The 15,702-nt window shown below is 35.7% G+C and overlaps 1 pseudogene; it reads left to right on the plus strand.

Annotated features, from left to right (window-relative positions):
- The first annotated feature begins 1,233 nt into the window (after nucleotides 1-1,233).
- LOC112100762 lies at nucleotides 1,234-6,476 on the plus strand (annotated as a pseudogene).
- Nucleotides 6,477-15,702: the final 9,226 nt, after the last annotated feature.

Here is a 15,702-nt window from a genome sequence, read left to right on the forward strand (position 1 = left end):
TGAGAGAGTTAATTCTCTTTGGTTCTTTACGAACTCTTTGAACTTATCGGATTTCCGTGGCATTCAAATTCTTGACTTATCAATCAGGCCTTCCATAGCTGATTGTGGCGTCTTCACATACCAAGATTCGTGCTTTCAATAAGCATTGGGTCGAGGTTCCATTCCATTCCTGGTTTAGATTCGATCTTAGGAGCTAAATTGATTAGGGTCGCGTCAGTTCTTGACGGGGTTCGTATCATTTGGTATCAAAGCCTAGGCTCCAAGGTCAGATCCATCTATCTTTGTTGTTTTTCATTCTTGTTTGAAGTTTTCATCTTGTTCTAGTATCTTAAAAAAAAACTTTGTGAACAGTATTTTCGTGAACAGTGCCGTGTGAACATTATCTCGTGAACAGTTCCGCGTAAACAGTATTGTGTGAATAGTATTTTTAGGGTTTCCTTTTAAAATCAATTTTGCATCTTTGTGGTTTAATTCTCCTTAAATCCACAAGTTTTACCTATCCATTTTCCTTAAAAAATAAAAATAAAAAATAAACTCCAACCTCCTCTTAAAATCTTTCATTTTTTTTAATCATTATTTGTGTCTTGGAAGTCTAAAACAAGTTTTAGCCCATCGGTGAAAATTTTGCCCAAAATCAAAACTCGACTTTCGTACACATTGCCTTCTTACTCTTGGAATTAAATTCTCCTTAGTTGTCATATTTATGAATTGCTTCTAAAATCCTGATATGGGTTTGATTAGTTTGATAAGAACCGAGTGAAGATTACTAAGAGTGGAAAAAGGCAAGAGAGTGTGAGCGTATAAGAGGGTAAAAGCCAATAATTTGAGTGAAACACGAGTGGAATTGAGTGAGTCATTTTTTTCTTGAGTGAAACACGTAAGGGAGTGAGGTGAGGTCCTTCCACATTATTTCTAACTTTCATTTGCAGATAATAGCTATGTCTCACAACCTAGAACAAAACACAAATGAAGAGGATCAATACGCGACTACTCAGAATTTACAAATTCAAGCATTGATGGGACGAGCGTTTGGATCGAGTGGAGAACACACGTGCAGGGCAGCCACAACCCATTCCCCAAGCACGTAGGAAAGAAAGAGCTCTAGTTAGAGGAGAGATTGATGACTATTATAGGGATGAGTATGATGAAAGAGAGGACTCAGTGGGTAGCTATAGGAGAGATGGATAAGGTAGGAGAGATAGGAATAGAGATGATGGATTGAGTGGCATAAAGATGAAGATTCCATCTTTTCAAGGAAAATCTGACCCAGAAGTATACTTTGAATGGGAGAAGAAAATGGAGTTTATATTTGACTGCCACAATTATTCAGAGGCAAAAAAAGTAAAATTGGTTGTGATTGAGTTTTCTGACTATGCTATTACTTAGTGGGATCAGCTTGTTATAAGCAGGAGGTGAAATAGGGAACGTCCAATTGAGACATGGGATGAAATGAAATCATTAATGAGAAAGCGTTTTATACCTAACTACTATTATCGAGACTTGTACAAAAAATTACAACGTCTTACACAGGGTAGCCGAAGCGTTGAGGATTATTATAAAGAAATGGAGATTGCCATGATTAGAGCAAATGTGGAGGAGGATAGAGAAGCTACCATGGCATGATTCTTAAATGGACTTAATCAGGAGATTGCAGATAAGATTGAGTTACAACATTATGTAGAGATTGAGAAAATAGTCCACAAAGCCATCAAGATTGAGCAACAACTCAAGAGGAGGGGTAACACTCGTGCAGCCCCAAACTCGAGCTATGTGAAACGAGACGAGAGGCCACAAGCATCTACTACACCTAAGCTAAGATCCGAGCCCTCCAAGCACAATACACAAGGTAACATCGTAACTTCTACTATTAGGAATCGTGACATTAAGTGTTTTAAATGTCAAGGCAGGGGGCATATCGCAAGTGAATGTGTGAATCAAAGAGTTATGATATTGCGGGACAATGGTGAGATTGTAACTGAAGATGAGACGAAAGAGAATGAGATACAACCATTAGAGGATATCGAAGATGAAGAGTATATAGCCCCTAGGGAATTGACTCTAGTAGCGAGGAGAGCTTTGAGTGTGCAAGTAAAGGAAGACGAAGCAGCGCAACGGGAAAACATTTTCCATACTAGGTGCTATGTTCAAGACAAAGTATGTAGTATGATTATTGATGGAGGAAGTTGTACTAATGTTGCTAGTACTATCATGGTAGAGAAGTTAAGGCTTCCAACACTTAAACACCCACGGTCATACAAACTACAGTGGTTAAATGACAGTGGAGAGGTGAAAGTGAACAACCATGTACTAGTGACTTTTCGGATTGGCAAGTATGAAGATAAGGTGCCTTGTGATGCAGTGCCAATGCAGGCTGGACACTTGTTACTTGGGCAGCCTTGGCAATTCAACAGACGTGTGAAACATAATGGCTTTACCAACAAATATTCATTTGTATTTAATCAACGCAACATCACTCTTGTTCCATTAACACTAAAGCAAGTTTATGGAGACCAAGTGAGCCTACAGAGAGAGAGTGAGGAAAAGAAAAGGTGAGAAAAATAGAGTGAAATTCAAAAAGATGTCGAGGAAAATGTGAGAGAAAAACCAAAGAAAAATACGGCCATTGAGCAAAAATTAGATGGAAAACAAAAGAATTTCTACGCGAGAGCAAGTGAAATAAAAAAAGCATTGTTTTTACATCAGCCAATGATTGTACTTTTGTACAAAGAGGCATTTTTAAAAACTAACGAATTTGATCCTACTTTGCCTAGTTCTATTACTTCTCTTTTGCAGGAGTATGAGGATGTCTTTCCTGAGGAAACACCACATGGTTTACCACCAATCCAAAGGATTGAGCATCAGATTGATTTTGTGCCCGTTGCAGCCATTCCAAATAGAGCAGCCTATAGGAGCAATCCGGAGGAGACCAAGGAACTTCAAAGGCATGTTAAGGAATTGATGGAAAAAAGGTATGTGATAGAAAGCATGAGTCCATGTGCAGTTCCTGTTTTATTAGTTCCTGAGAAGGATGGGACGTGGAGGATGTGTGTTGACTGTCGAGCCATCAATAACATAACGGTAAAGTATCGACATCCCATTCCTAGGCTAGATGACATGCTTGATGAATTACATGGGTCTTGTGTATTTTCCAAAATTGATTTGAAAAGTGGATATCATCAAATTAGAATGAAATAAGGAGGTGAATGGAAAACTACTTTTAAAACAAAATATGGTTTGTATGAATAGTTAGTCATGCCTTTTGGTCTAACGAATGCCCCGAACACTTTTATGAGACTTATGAATCATGTCTTGCGAGCTTTTATTGGCAAGTTTGTTGTTGTTTATTTTGATGATATCCTCATTTATAGCAAAAACATAAACGATCATGTAGTACATTTGAAATATATTTTAGATGTGCTTAGAAAAGAAAACTTGTGTTTCTACGATTTGTTGTGAGTGCACAGGGTATACAGGTTGATGAGGAAAAGGTACGTGCAATCCAAGAGTGGCCGAGTCCCACAAGTGTAAGTAATGTGAGAAGCTTTCATGGGCTTGCTAGTTTCTATCGACGATTTATGAAAGACTTTAGCACATTAGCCGCACTGCTTACTAAAATAATAAAAAAAGATGTTGGATTCAAGTGGGGAGAAGCACAAGAGAAGACATTTCAAATAATCAAGCAAAAGCTGACCAATGCTCCTTTATTGTCTTTACCTAACTTTAATAAAACATTTAAAATTGAATGCGATGCCTCAAGTATTGGTATTGGCGCAGTCCTAATGCAGAAAGGATGACTAATTGCTTACTTTAATGAAAAGTTGAGTGGGGCAGCCTTAAACTACCTTACTTACGATAAGGAGTTGTATGCATTGGTTCGAGCGTTAGAAATGCGACAGCATTACCTATGGCCTAAGGAGTTCGTGATTCACACCGATCATGAGTCCTAAAAACACCTTAAAGGCCAACATAAGCTGAACAAAAGGCATGCTCGATGGGTAGAATTCATTGAGACATTTCCATATGTCATTCGTTACAAGCAATGTAAGGAAAACATTGTTGCATATGCGCTTTCCCACAGGTATGTCTTAATTTCAATACTTAATGCTAAACTACTTGGTTTTGAACATATTAAGGAATTGTATGCTGATGACTATGATTTTAGTGTTGAATACCAAGCTTGTGAAAATACCGTAGTCTATAAATACTTTAGGCATGATGGCTATTTATTTCGAGAGAATAAACTGTGTGTGTGTAATTGTTCTTTAAGAGATTTGTTAGTAAGAGAATCCCATGGAAGAGCGTTAATGGGGCATTTTGGAGTTGTAAAGACTCTAGCAGTTTTACAGGAAAACTTCTATTGGCCACATATGAAATGAGATGTTGAAAGACTTTGTCGTAGATGTGTCACTTGTAGGCAAGCCAAATCGAAAGTGCAACCTTATCGCTTAGACACCCCTTTGCCAATACCTAGTGCACCTTGGACTGATATTTCGATGGATTTTATACTAGGTTTACCAAGGTCTAGACAAGGGAAAGACTCAATTTTTGTGGTTGTAGATAGATTTTCAAAGATGGCACATTTTATTCCATGTGCACAAAACGGATGATGCGTCTAATGTTGCTGACCTATTCTTTAGGGAGATTGTGAGGCTGCATGGTATGCCCAGGACAATTGTTTCTAATAGGGATGCTAAGTTTTTAAGTTACTTTTGGAAAACCTTATGGGCTAAGTTAGGAACTAAGTTGTTGTTTTCAACTACTTGTCATCCTCAAACTGATGGTAAAATAGAAGTTGTGAATAGAACTTTATCTACTCTGTTGCGAGCTATCATTACAAAGAACATCAAAACTTGGGAAGATTGTTTACCACTTGTTGAGTTTGCTTATAATCGTTCCGTTCATTCTGCTACTAAGTATTCACCGTTTGAAATTGTTTATGGTTTTAATCCTTTAACCCCATTGGATTTGACTCTATTACCTGTTTCTAGGCATGTTAACTTAGATGACAAGAAAAAGGTTGAAATTGTTAAATAGATACATGAGAAGGCGAAGTTCAACATTGAGTGGAGAACTGAGCAATTTGCTAAACAAGCCAACAAAGGGCGACATAAGCTAGTCTTTGAACTCGGTGATTGGGTGTGGTTACACATGCGCAAGGAAAGATTTCCGGAACGAAGGAAATCTAAGTTATTACCTCGAGGGGATGGCCCATTCCAAGTTTTGGAACGTATCAATGATAATGCATACAAACTGGATTTTCCTGGTGAGTACAATGTAAGTGCTACTTTTAATGTTTCTGATTTGAGTCCTTTTGATGTAGGTCATGATTTGAGGATAAATCCTCTTCAAGAGGAGGGGAATGATGAGATTAAGAATAAAACTATCATAAGCACATGGGATGAGGCATATTCAGATCTTATTCAAGTTCCCGTCGGACTCGTTACAAGAGCTCGAGCAAAGAAATTCAAAGAAGCACTTAATGAATTGATTCAAGCAACTTCGGCTCAATCAAATTCGTGGAGCCCCATTGAAGGAATCGCACATGGTAAATGCATGATTCAGGCTCTTGAAGTTTCCAAATACTCACTTCCATGAAATAGGGAGTTGGCTTAAACATTATGGCGGGAAAATATATTATTTTCCTTTTTCAGATACGTTCCCGTTTCTTGAGGAGGCTATTAGGGAATCAAATTAGTTATTTCTATTTTAATCGCCTAGTTTCCATTTAATTGATGTAAGGCATTTAAGACAATTAGGATCCTGATTTAGTTTAAATTCTTTCCTATTTACTTAGATTAGGATTTTGATTTGATTTAGATTCTTTCCTATTAGGGAAGATTTAGATTCAGATTTGATTTTTGGGTTAGGATTTATTTCGAAAAATTCTTGTAACCAACCCTACATAAAGCACTCATATTCAATAAACAGAGAGAAGAAATTTTTGATGCAATTGGTGAGAGAGTTAATTCTCTTTGGTTCTTTACGAACTCTTTGAACTTATAGGATTTCCGTGGCGTTCAAATTCTTGACTTATCAATCCATAGCTGATTGTTGCATCTTCACATACCAAGGTGCGTGCTTTCAATAAGCATTGGGTCGAGGTTCCATTCCATTCTTGGTTTAGATTCGATCTTGGGAACTAAATTGATTAGGGTCGTGTCAATTCTTGACGGGGTTCGTATCACCGGTGATTGGATGTGGTTGCACATGTGCAAGGAACATTTTTCATAACAAAGGAAATCCAAGTTGTTATCTTAAGGGGATGGTCATTTCCATGCCTTGGAATGGATAAACGACAATGCATACAAGTTGGATTTGCCCGGTGAGTACAATGTAAGTGCTACTTTTATTGTTTCTGTCCTTTTGATACAGGTGATGATCTGATGACAAATCCTTTTCAAGAGGAGGGGAATGATGAGATTGAAGACAAGGTTAGCACAAGCATGTGGGATGAGGCATATTCAGATCCTATTTAAGCTCCAATTAGACATTTCACAAGAGCTCGTACAAAGAAATTAAAAGAAACACTTGATGGACTGATTCAAGAAACTTAGGCTCAATCAAATTCATAGAGGCCTATTAAAGGAATTGTAGATCATATTCAGACCACCAAATGCTTGATTCAGGCTCTTGAAGTTTCTGAATAATCACTTCCACGAAATCAGAAAGTTGGCTTGCACATTATGGCTAAAAAAATAAGCTATTTTCTTTTTCGGATACTTTCCCGTTTTTGAAGAGGCAAATGATGAGACAAATTAACTATTTATCTTTTCATTGCCTAGTTTCTATTTTTGTTAATAACGTTGTTTTGGAATTGATCTAAAGCATTTAAGTCATTTAGGAGACTTTTCTTATTTGCTTTAGACTAGGTGTTTTCTTTGGGTGTTAATTCTAATTTAATTTGTTCAAACTTTCCTTACATGGTTTGGGGTTTATTTCCAAATTCCAAGTGTAATTATGAGCTCGAAATTCGTGTAAAATAGCCCTATATAATGTACTTGAATCTAATAAAAAAAAGATCTTTATTTAAATCCAATTTGCTTCAGAGTTTAATTCTCTTAAGTTTTTAAATGAACTATTTGAGCTTATTGAATTACTGTGGCATTTAAACCCTTGACTTATCAATCAAACCATCCATAGTTGATTGTGGCATCCTCACATACCAAGTTTCGTGCTTCCATTGAGCATCAGGTCATGGTTCCATTCAATTACAAGTTTATAATTTGATCTTGGAGACCATTGGTTAAGGTCACATCAGTTCTTTTGCGGGGTTCTTATCAGTAGGGAAAAGTAGACTATTTTGGAGAAATTTTATCGGGGAACTTTTCCTCCTCAATTAGCATAGGAAAAGGTGGACTATTATGAATTAATATTGTTAGGGAACATTTTTCTCCTTATTGATTTAGAGAAGTTTTTCATGCCTACTATCGTAGAAAAAATGAACCATATGAGGGAATACTAATTATTCTAAGACTTCAATTACTTAAAGGGGAATATATGAGGGAATACTTGATCGAAATATACTTAATCGTTTTGATACTTTTTGTTTTAATTTAAGTTCAAAAGAGAAGCCTACTTTACCCTGACATAAGAGGAAATATTTCTTGTTCTTTGAAATATTCCCAATACTAAACTTTTAGGGGAAAATTTACTCTACCCTCGACTTAAGAGGGGATATTAATTATTTTTAGAATTTTTTCCTTAAGCTGAAGTTCTAGCAAGAAATGAGAATTTTCCCTAGGCAATATGGCTGGTTCAATGTATGAGATGATCATGAGTGCTCATTAAATGATAATGATTATAGATTCTTATGATATATATAGATTTGAATGATTATAAATGCAAATTCTCATTAGTACAGTGCATGAGTCTTTTGGAACTAAGGAGCAGCTTTTACATTTTGTGTTCAATCACTCGAGTACATGAGTTGTACACTATCAATTGGATCAATATTTTCAAGAATTGAAATTATTCAAAGAAATCATCTTAATTGAAGCATTACAACTTGTGGAAGGGACGTTCCCCTTAATAGATTTTTATTCATATACTTATTACAAACAATTGTTCTAATTATTTTTTAAGATGAATAATATATATAGTTGTAATAGCTAAAAAGTAAAAAGAAATATACCTCATCTGCAAGTTATCAATCTAAATAATCACTTAGATTAGTTTTGAATGTGATTCAAATGGACTTTAGCTTTTTCTCTAAGGGGCTGCTATCATGGCATCATCTGTTGTGGAAGCTACTTGGAAATTCTTTCTGGAGTTTCCTTAGGATCTTTTAAATTCCCTTTATGTAGGCATTCTTGGAACCTCAATTCCTCATCACTATCAGTTCCTTGTGTGCCTTTTGTCCTGCATGGGTTTCGACCCTTTCTTTGGGTGGGCTAATGTAACACCCTAAATCTAACACGTGCGGAGCACGTGAAGAAGGAGGTTACTTACAAATCGTAATCCTTACTCATAAATACCAAACTGAAATACCTCAAAAAATTATTCTAATAAATCCAAAAATTCATACATTTAAAACTAAATAATCTCTCCCGAAACATAAAAATAACAAAAGTCTCAAACTCCAAATTACAAGCTCATTACAGAAATAAACTAAAAAGAAACATGAGTCTATTCCTCCTTTTATTCAAATAGAAAATGAAAACAAAATCTCTAATTCCAAAGCTAAGCACATCTTTCAAAAAGAACTTAATCTGCAAAAAGCAATGACGATGGGTGAGCCGTTAACTCGGTAAGTAAAACCATTCCTAACACACTAAGCTTCAGTACCAAAAATATTGCAATCCTTCCTTTTATTTAAAACATATATCATAAGATGACATAAATTCACGGTAACTCAAAATATCAAAAGCATAATCAATTATAAAAGCAAATTGTATAACGCATACACAGAAAACAGACAGTTAGCTCATGTCACATAGTGTCACCTATAGTCCCGGTGACCCGGCTAGAAACAGAATCAGAATCAAATTACGATGTGCACACCCAGAACAGGTACCTAGTACTAGTCTAGAACATATATATTGTATAATACGATCAGAATAAGAATCAAAGTAATTACGGACAATGAGCCAAAACAATTCTAATTGGTTTTTCATATGCAATGATTTATACATAGCACTTTGCACTATATGTGGCACTTTGGCCCTCAAGAGGTGGCCCCTGTACAATCATAAATAATTGAGATCATACATTGGCACAAAACATTCGTATCAGATTCATGAAAGTCCATAGCAACAATTTAGGGTTGCAAAATATTTCATAGACAAAATTATAAAAGGTAGTCATGTCATAAAATAATTTATATATTGAAAAGCATTTATAAAATATTTTGTTAAAACAATTTGGATTTGAAAACATTTTCATAAACTGATTTTGTTATGAAAATCCATTAATCTTTTAAGTAGTATAAAAACTCTTATAATAATATCAAAAATACTTATACATATTCAGTATATTAGGAATGAAGTTACTTACCTCGATAAAAGGATTTGAACTAACACACCTCTAAGCCTCTTAAAGCCCCAATCACCTCCAACACCTTAACAAATATAAAATATCACTATCCATAACTTATCCTAAGAATCAGATTTTCTAATTCATACCCGTACTAGTCTGATTCTCAAAATTTTAACTCTTAATTTAAAAATCAAAATGACATAATATTCCATGGAACCATTCTGGACATCCATGGGTACCTCATATAAACCTTTCAAGAGGATTCGATACCAAAAACATTTTCAAGACTATTTCTTACTTGACAAATTCGAAATTGTTTCACAGTACCTTAACCGAACAAAACGTGTTCTAAGATTTTTATAAAATCAGATACTAATACAAAAATTATGCAATTAAAATGGGAAATACTAGACACATGTATCAACGCTTATATAAAATTCAAAATGTTTTGAGTTCATTTAATACTACAAATAAGTTTGTGAATCTGATCGACTTGCTGGAATTGCAGTTTTCCAGTGTATTAGTGTCAGATTAAAAAAACCATATATAATTGAAAAAACATCAAATCTTATGAAACAAAATTTAACCAATAAGCCTTACCTGTCTAGTTTTCATAAATATAAAGTTCTTAAGAAAAATCTATTAGAAAATATATGTTTGAATTCGAGATACTCATATTGCCCAGAATTTGTCCAGTGTGCTTAATGCACCACAGGTTGATTAATAAAACCCACAATAAATCAAAACCCTAAACAAGACTTATGTCATCACAATAAGGCTAATGGATGGCTAGCATTTTGCCACCATAACTCTTGATCAGCGGTTGAGGTTATCCTTCATAAATACCTTACTAAATTCTAGAATTCTTATCTATCTCTACAAACTTCTCTTACATCATCACTTATGTCGTCATTATTACTTAGTCATTGCATCATCACTTCTGTTATTACTTCTCTTAGAATTAAATAGTATATTATTATTATTATTATTATTATTTTAATATTTAAAGGTTTTGTTAGCTCAAAATAAATTCTATTATATTTAAGTTAGAGAATTGAACCTTACAGCTAATTTGCCTCTCCACCCGTTTTTTGTTTATCTAGGGCTACTCTTTTGACTTTGGCCTTTAATTTTTGGTTTTCTCTTTTTGTCTCCTCCATTATTTTTTGGAGGGCTTATGCTATGACATCATTGCATTGCACATTTGCTCACCCAATAAGTGTTTATGAATTATCATGTTCTGAATACTCTCTAATTAGTATTTCGCTTAAGGAAGCTAGAGGAAATTTAGTTTTGGTAAGCTTAGCCATTGGCTATTGTTTTACCCTTTGCGATTAAGTATGTTTTCCCTTTGTTAGCCTCTTCTCTTGTTTTTGTTTAACAAAATTCAAAGATGGCTGAATTTTAGAGAGGGAACTTAAGAGCACTTTCCCCCGTCCCTAATTTTTTATTGCTCAAAGAGAGTTGTGCTGAAGCACTTTCGAGCTCTCAAGAATTATTGTATAGGAATATGATCTAGGCCTAGAAAGCCTATTGTTTAATTTCTTTTATCGTTATCAGGAACGGAGAAGCAAGAGTGAACAAGATAGATAAATAAATAAAACAAGGGGAATGGGTAGTTTCTAATTCCTCCCCGAATCAACATCTAACATGATAAATGTTGAGTGTTAGAAAATGCATATTTATAAAGGAGAAAACCGTCATTTTACATTTCAAGTCTTACTAACAACCCTTACTTTTATGTATTTAACATTCTTATGATTTAATTACGTGTGTTTTATTTTAATTAAGTAATTTATGTATTCTAGGGGCATTATAGTCATTTCACAATAAAGGAGAGATCAGACGGCAAAACGGACATCACTTTTGAACTCAGGACGGTCGAAAACCTTAGGAGGACCATAAAAGGAAAAATGACACTATTCACATTATATCAGTGGACGAAAAATCTCGCGTACGGTGCATGCATCACACAGGATTAGTTTCAACCAAACCGCGTTACTGTTCATCCGGGTCAAACCGTGTTACTGTTCATCCGCGTGGTCAAACCGTGGACTGTTGACTGATGACGTGGCGCAATCCTGAGCGTCCAAACTGTTTTTAATCCGATGGCCATGATTTACTCCATGTATCTATAAAAATGGGGCCTCCCCCCCTAATTTGATATCTCTGAATCCATTTTTGGGATCCATTTTCTGTAATTCCCTCTCCATCTTGTATTTTCTTCGTATTTTAATAAATTCTCATTTTGCCCCTAGTTCAATTATGAGTGGCTAATTTTCTTTTAAGCTTGGGTTGAAGGTGAAGTCTCAACATGTGTCATGGGCTTAATTTGGTAAATTTATTTTCTCTTCCCCTCTAGTTTTTGTGGATGTTTTGACTTCTCGTCGACAAATAATACTAATCTTGTCTAGTACCGCCTTGGTTTCACCGGCCCTCTAGTACAAGGTTATTATTACTTGGCACGATAAGCCCTTAGCACCATATTGATTAGAGCGTGGTTCATGAGGTGTGGATTCCCCCCTCATGATTTAATTGGCATTAATAAGGAATATTTAGCCCATGATGCATGTTGATACGGATCCAGATACCCAAGTACGTCATTTCAATAGATCTTCGCTTCAATTTATTCTCGTCATTTCAATTCCAATTTCAGAATTTATTATCGCCATTTTAATTTAAGTTTTAGCATATTCCAAATCATTTCCACCAAAAAATCCAACCACTCATTTACAAAATTAATTCTATACACAATTAAAATCCACCTCCTCGTGGGATCGACACTCGTCACCATTAGTCTATACTACAATAGATTCGTGCGCTTGCGAGTACATTAAAATTTGCACAACAAGTTTTTGGCGCCGTTGCCGGGGAGGTAAGTAATTTTAATTCATAGAATTAATTTTTGTGAATAATTTCTTTTATTTGTTTTCTTGTATTTTTTTAATTATTAAAAAAAAAGAAAAAGAAAAAAAAAGTGAATCTACATATAAAGGTTAGTATTTCTTTTCTTTTTCTCTTCTTTAAAATTCTGTAATTTAATTTTCAATTTATTTATTTTTTCTTTGTAATTTTTGTTTATTTTATTAATTTAATTTTTTTTCACGTATTTATTTTTGTGTATTTTTATAGAAAGGTTGTAATAGCGCAATAAGGTTAGTATTGTAATTTCTCTCTCTTCTTTATTTTATTTGTATTTATTTTGTTCCATCTTCATTTTCATTTTATTTATTTTGCATGCATGGTCGTAGGTCATTATTACCTAATCTTGAACCTATAGACCTTGAACTTGAGAAAACAATTCGCACACAAAAGCACATTAAAAATAAATTTGGAATGGATTTACAAGCACCACAGGAGAGGCCATTTAAGGACTATTTTAGTCCCTTAGCTAATTTGAGCACATCATGCATAAGATACCCAAATGTAGCTGCTAGGAGCTTTGAACTAAAACCTAGTGTGCTAAATTGTCTCCCCACATTCTATGGCTTAGAAAATGAGGACCCATATAATCATTTGAATGATTTTCATGCTATTTGTCAAACATTTAAATATGAGAATTTTTCAGACGATGATGTTAAACTCAGATTATTCCCATTTTCTTTAAAGGATAGAGCTCGTTCATGGCTTAATACATTGCCTGCTAATAGCATTTCATCATGGGAACAAATGGTAACAAAATTTTTGAATAAATATTTCCCAGTGCATAAAACCAATGCTATTCGCAGGGAAATCTCGGAGTTTACCCAAAGAGAGGACGAGCAGTTTTTCGAAACATGGGAGCGATTCAATGGGCTACTCTTGAAGTGTCCACATCATGGGTACGAGAAATGGCACCAATGCCAATACTTTTTGGAGGGATTACTACCAAATGTGCAAGAATGGCTAATGGCAACAAGTGGAGGAGAGCTAATGTCAAAAAGTGCATCAGAGATTTGGGAATTTTTCCAGCGACAAGCGGATAATTCCCAACAACGGAGTCGATCACTCAGGAATACTAGAAGAATTAAAGAAGTGAATGAGGTTCAAATTGGCGAATCAAATTCAGAAATCAAAGAAGTCAAAGCGATAATTGAAGGTCTCTCTCGACAAATAGCATCGTTATCGACTGCTAAATCAACAGAGGCACATGACCATGACTCATACTTAGATCAAGCCAATGCCATAGGTGTAATGAGAAAACCATCGAATTACAACCCATACTCCAACACATATAACCCTGGATGGAGAGACCACCCCAATTTTTCATGGTCTCAAGGATTCCAACAGAATGGACCAGCAGCTCCAGCTCCACCAATGCAACAAATTGCTCAAAATTCTCAAGCCTCTCAGCCCCCATTTAGACCATACAATCAAAACCAGAATTACTCTCAACCCAGACCATGGGAGGATTCATTCCAGAATCTCAAGAATCTTACTCACTCCACAATTGAGCAACAGAACCGCACCATTGATGGACTACGAAATGAGTTGAGAGCAGGCTTCAACTCACAAGCTCAATCAGTTTCAAGCCTGGAGAAGATGGTGGGACAACTCGCTTCTTCAGTTCAGACCTTGGCAATGACTGTTGAGAAAGGAAAATTTCCAAGTCAACCAGTGCCTAATCCTAAAGGAGTGCATGAAGCGAGTACCAGTTCACCACAGCAGCATGGAGAGGTCAAAGCAATAATGACCTTGCGAAAAGAAAAAGAAATCGACAACAAAGTGGAGATGCCGGTGACAAAGGAAAATCAAATTGTACCTGTGAACGTTGAGGACTCACCACCGGAGGAGAGAGAAGAAGCCAACCCACGAGAATACGTTCCCAAAGCTCCATTTCCTCAGAGGTTAGCGAAAGGAAAAAAGGAAAAATCTACAGGTGAGATTCTCGAAATCTTCAAACAGGTAAGTGTTAACATCCCTTTACTTGATGCTATAAAGCAAGTTCCATCTTATGCCAAGTTTCTTAAAGATTTGTGTACTAAAAAGAGAAACATGCATGTTCAAAAGAAGGCATTTTTAACAGAAAACGTTAGTTCTATACTCCAACATAAAATTCCTTTAAAATGCAAAGACCCAGGCTACCCCACTATCTCATGTAGTATAGGGAACCACACAATTGAGAATGCTTTGTTGGATTTAGGAGCTAGTGTAAATTTATTGCCTTACTCTGTGTTTGTGAAACTTGGACTGGGAGAATTACACCCAACTCCAGTGGTGTTACAACTTGAGATCGGTCCACGAAAATACCTCGTGGTATTGTGGAGGACGTGCTTATCCAGGTAGACAAGTTTTATTTTCCTGTTGATTTCATTGTAATTGACACTCAACCAATACAGGATTCAAGGAAGCACATCCCCATTATTCTAGGCCGACCTTTCTTGGCAACTGCGGATGCTCACATTCAATGTAGGACCGGAAATATGCAATTGTCCTTCGGCAATATGACTATGGAGTTGAACATCTTCAACATTGCCAAACAACCTCACAATGCAGATGATGGAATTGTTGATGTGGATTTAATAGAAGCATTAGTTGATGACACTTTTGTTTCAAACCTTAGTGATGATCCTTTACAGACATGCTTAACTCACTTTGGTTTTGATTTTGATATTGACAGATCGGTCGAAGAGGTCAATGCCTTACTTGACTCAGCACCATCTATGGACACTAATAAATGGAAGTCAAGAGTTGAACAACTAGCACCATCAGAGAAGAAACTCATCCCATCATCAGAATCACCACCGAAACTCGAGCTCAAACCATTACCCAACACTTTGGAATATGCATTTTTGGGAGAAGAAAGTTCTCTGCCGGTAATCATCTCATCATCCCTCAATGATGAACAAAAAGGTAAGTTGTTGGATGTTTTAAAAGAGCACAAAGGAGCATTAGGATGGACCATAGCAGACATCAAAGGTATAAATCCAGTAGACTGCATGCATTACATTCACCTTGATGAAAATGCTAAATCTACTAGGGAAATGCAACGTCGGTTAAATCCTAATATGAAAGAAGTGGTTAGAACTGAAGTCCTTAAGCTATTAGATGCAGGTATCATTTACCCCATTTCTGATAGTTCATGGGTCAGTCCTGTACAAGTTGTCCCCAAAAAGTCAGGAGTCACAGTAGTTACGAATGCCGATAATGAATTGATACCAACTAGAGTAACTACAGGATGGCGTGTATGCATTGATTATCAAAAATGAATTCTGTCACATCTAAAGATTATTTTCCTTTACCATTTAT

The sequence above is a fragment of the Citrus clementina genome, unplaced genomic scaffold, assembly GCF_000493195.1.
Source record: "Citrus clementina cultivar Clemenules unplaced genomic scaffold, Citrus_clementina_v1.0 scaffold_2, whole genome shotgun sequence".
Taxonomy (NCBI): domain Eukaryota; kingdom Viridiplantae; phylum Streptophyta; class Magnoliopsida; order Sapindales; family Rutaceae; genus Citrus; species Citrus x clementina.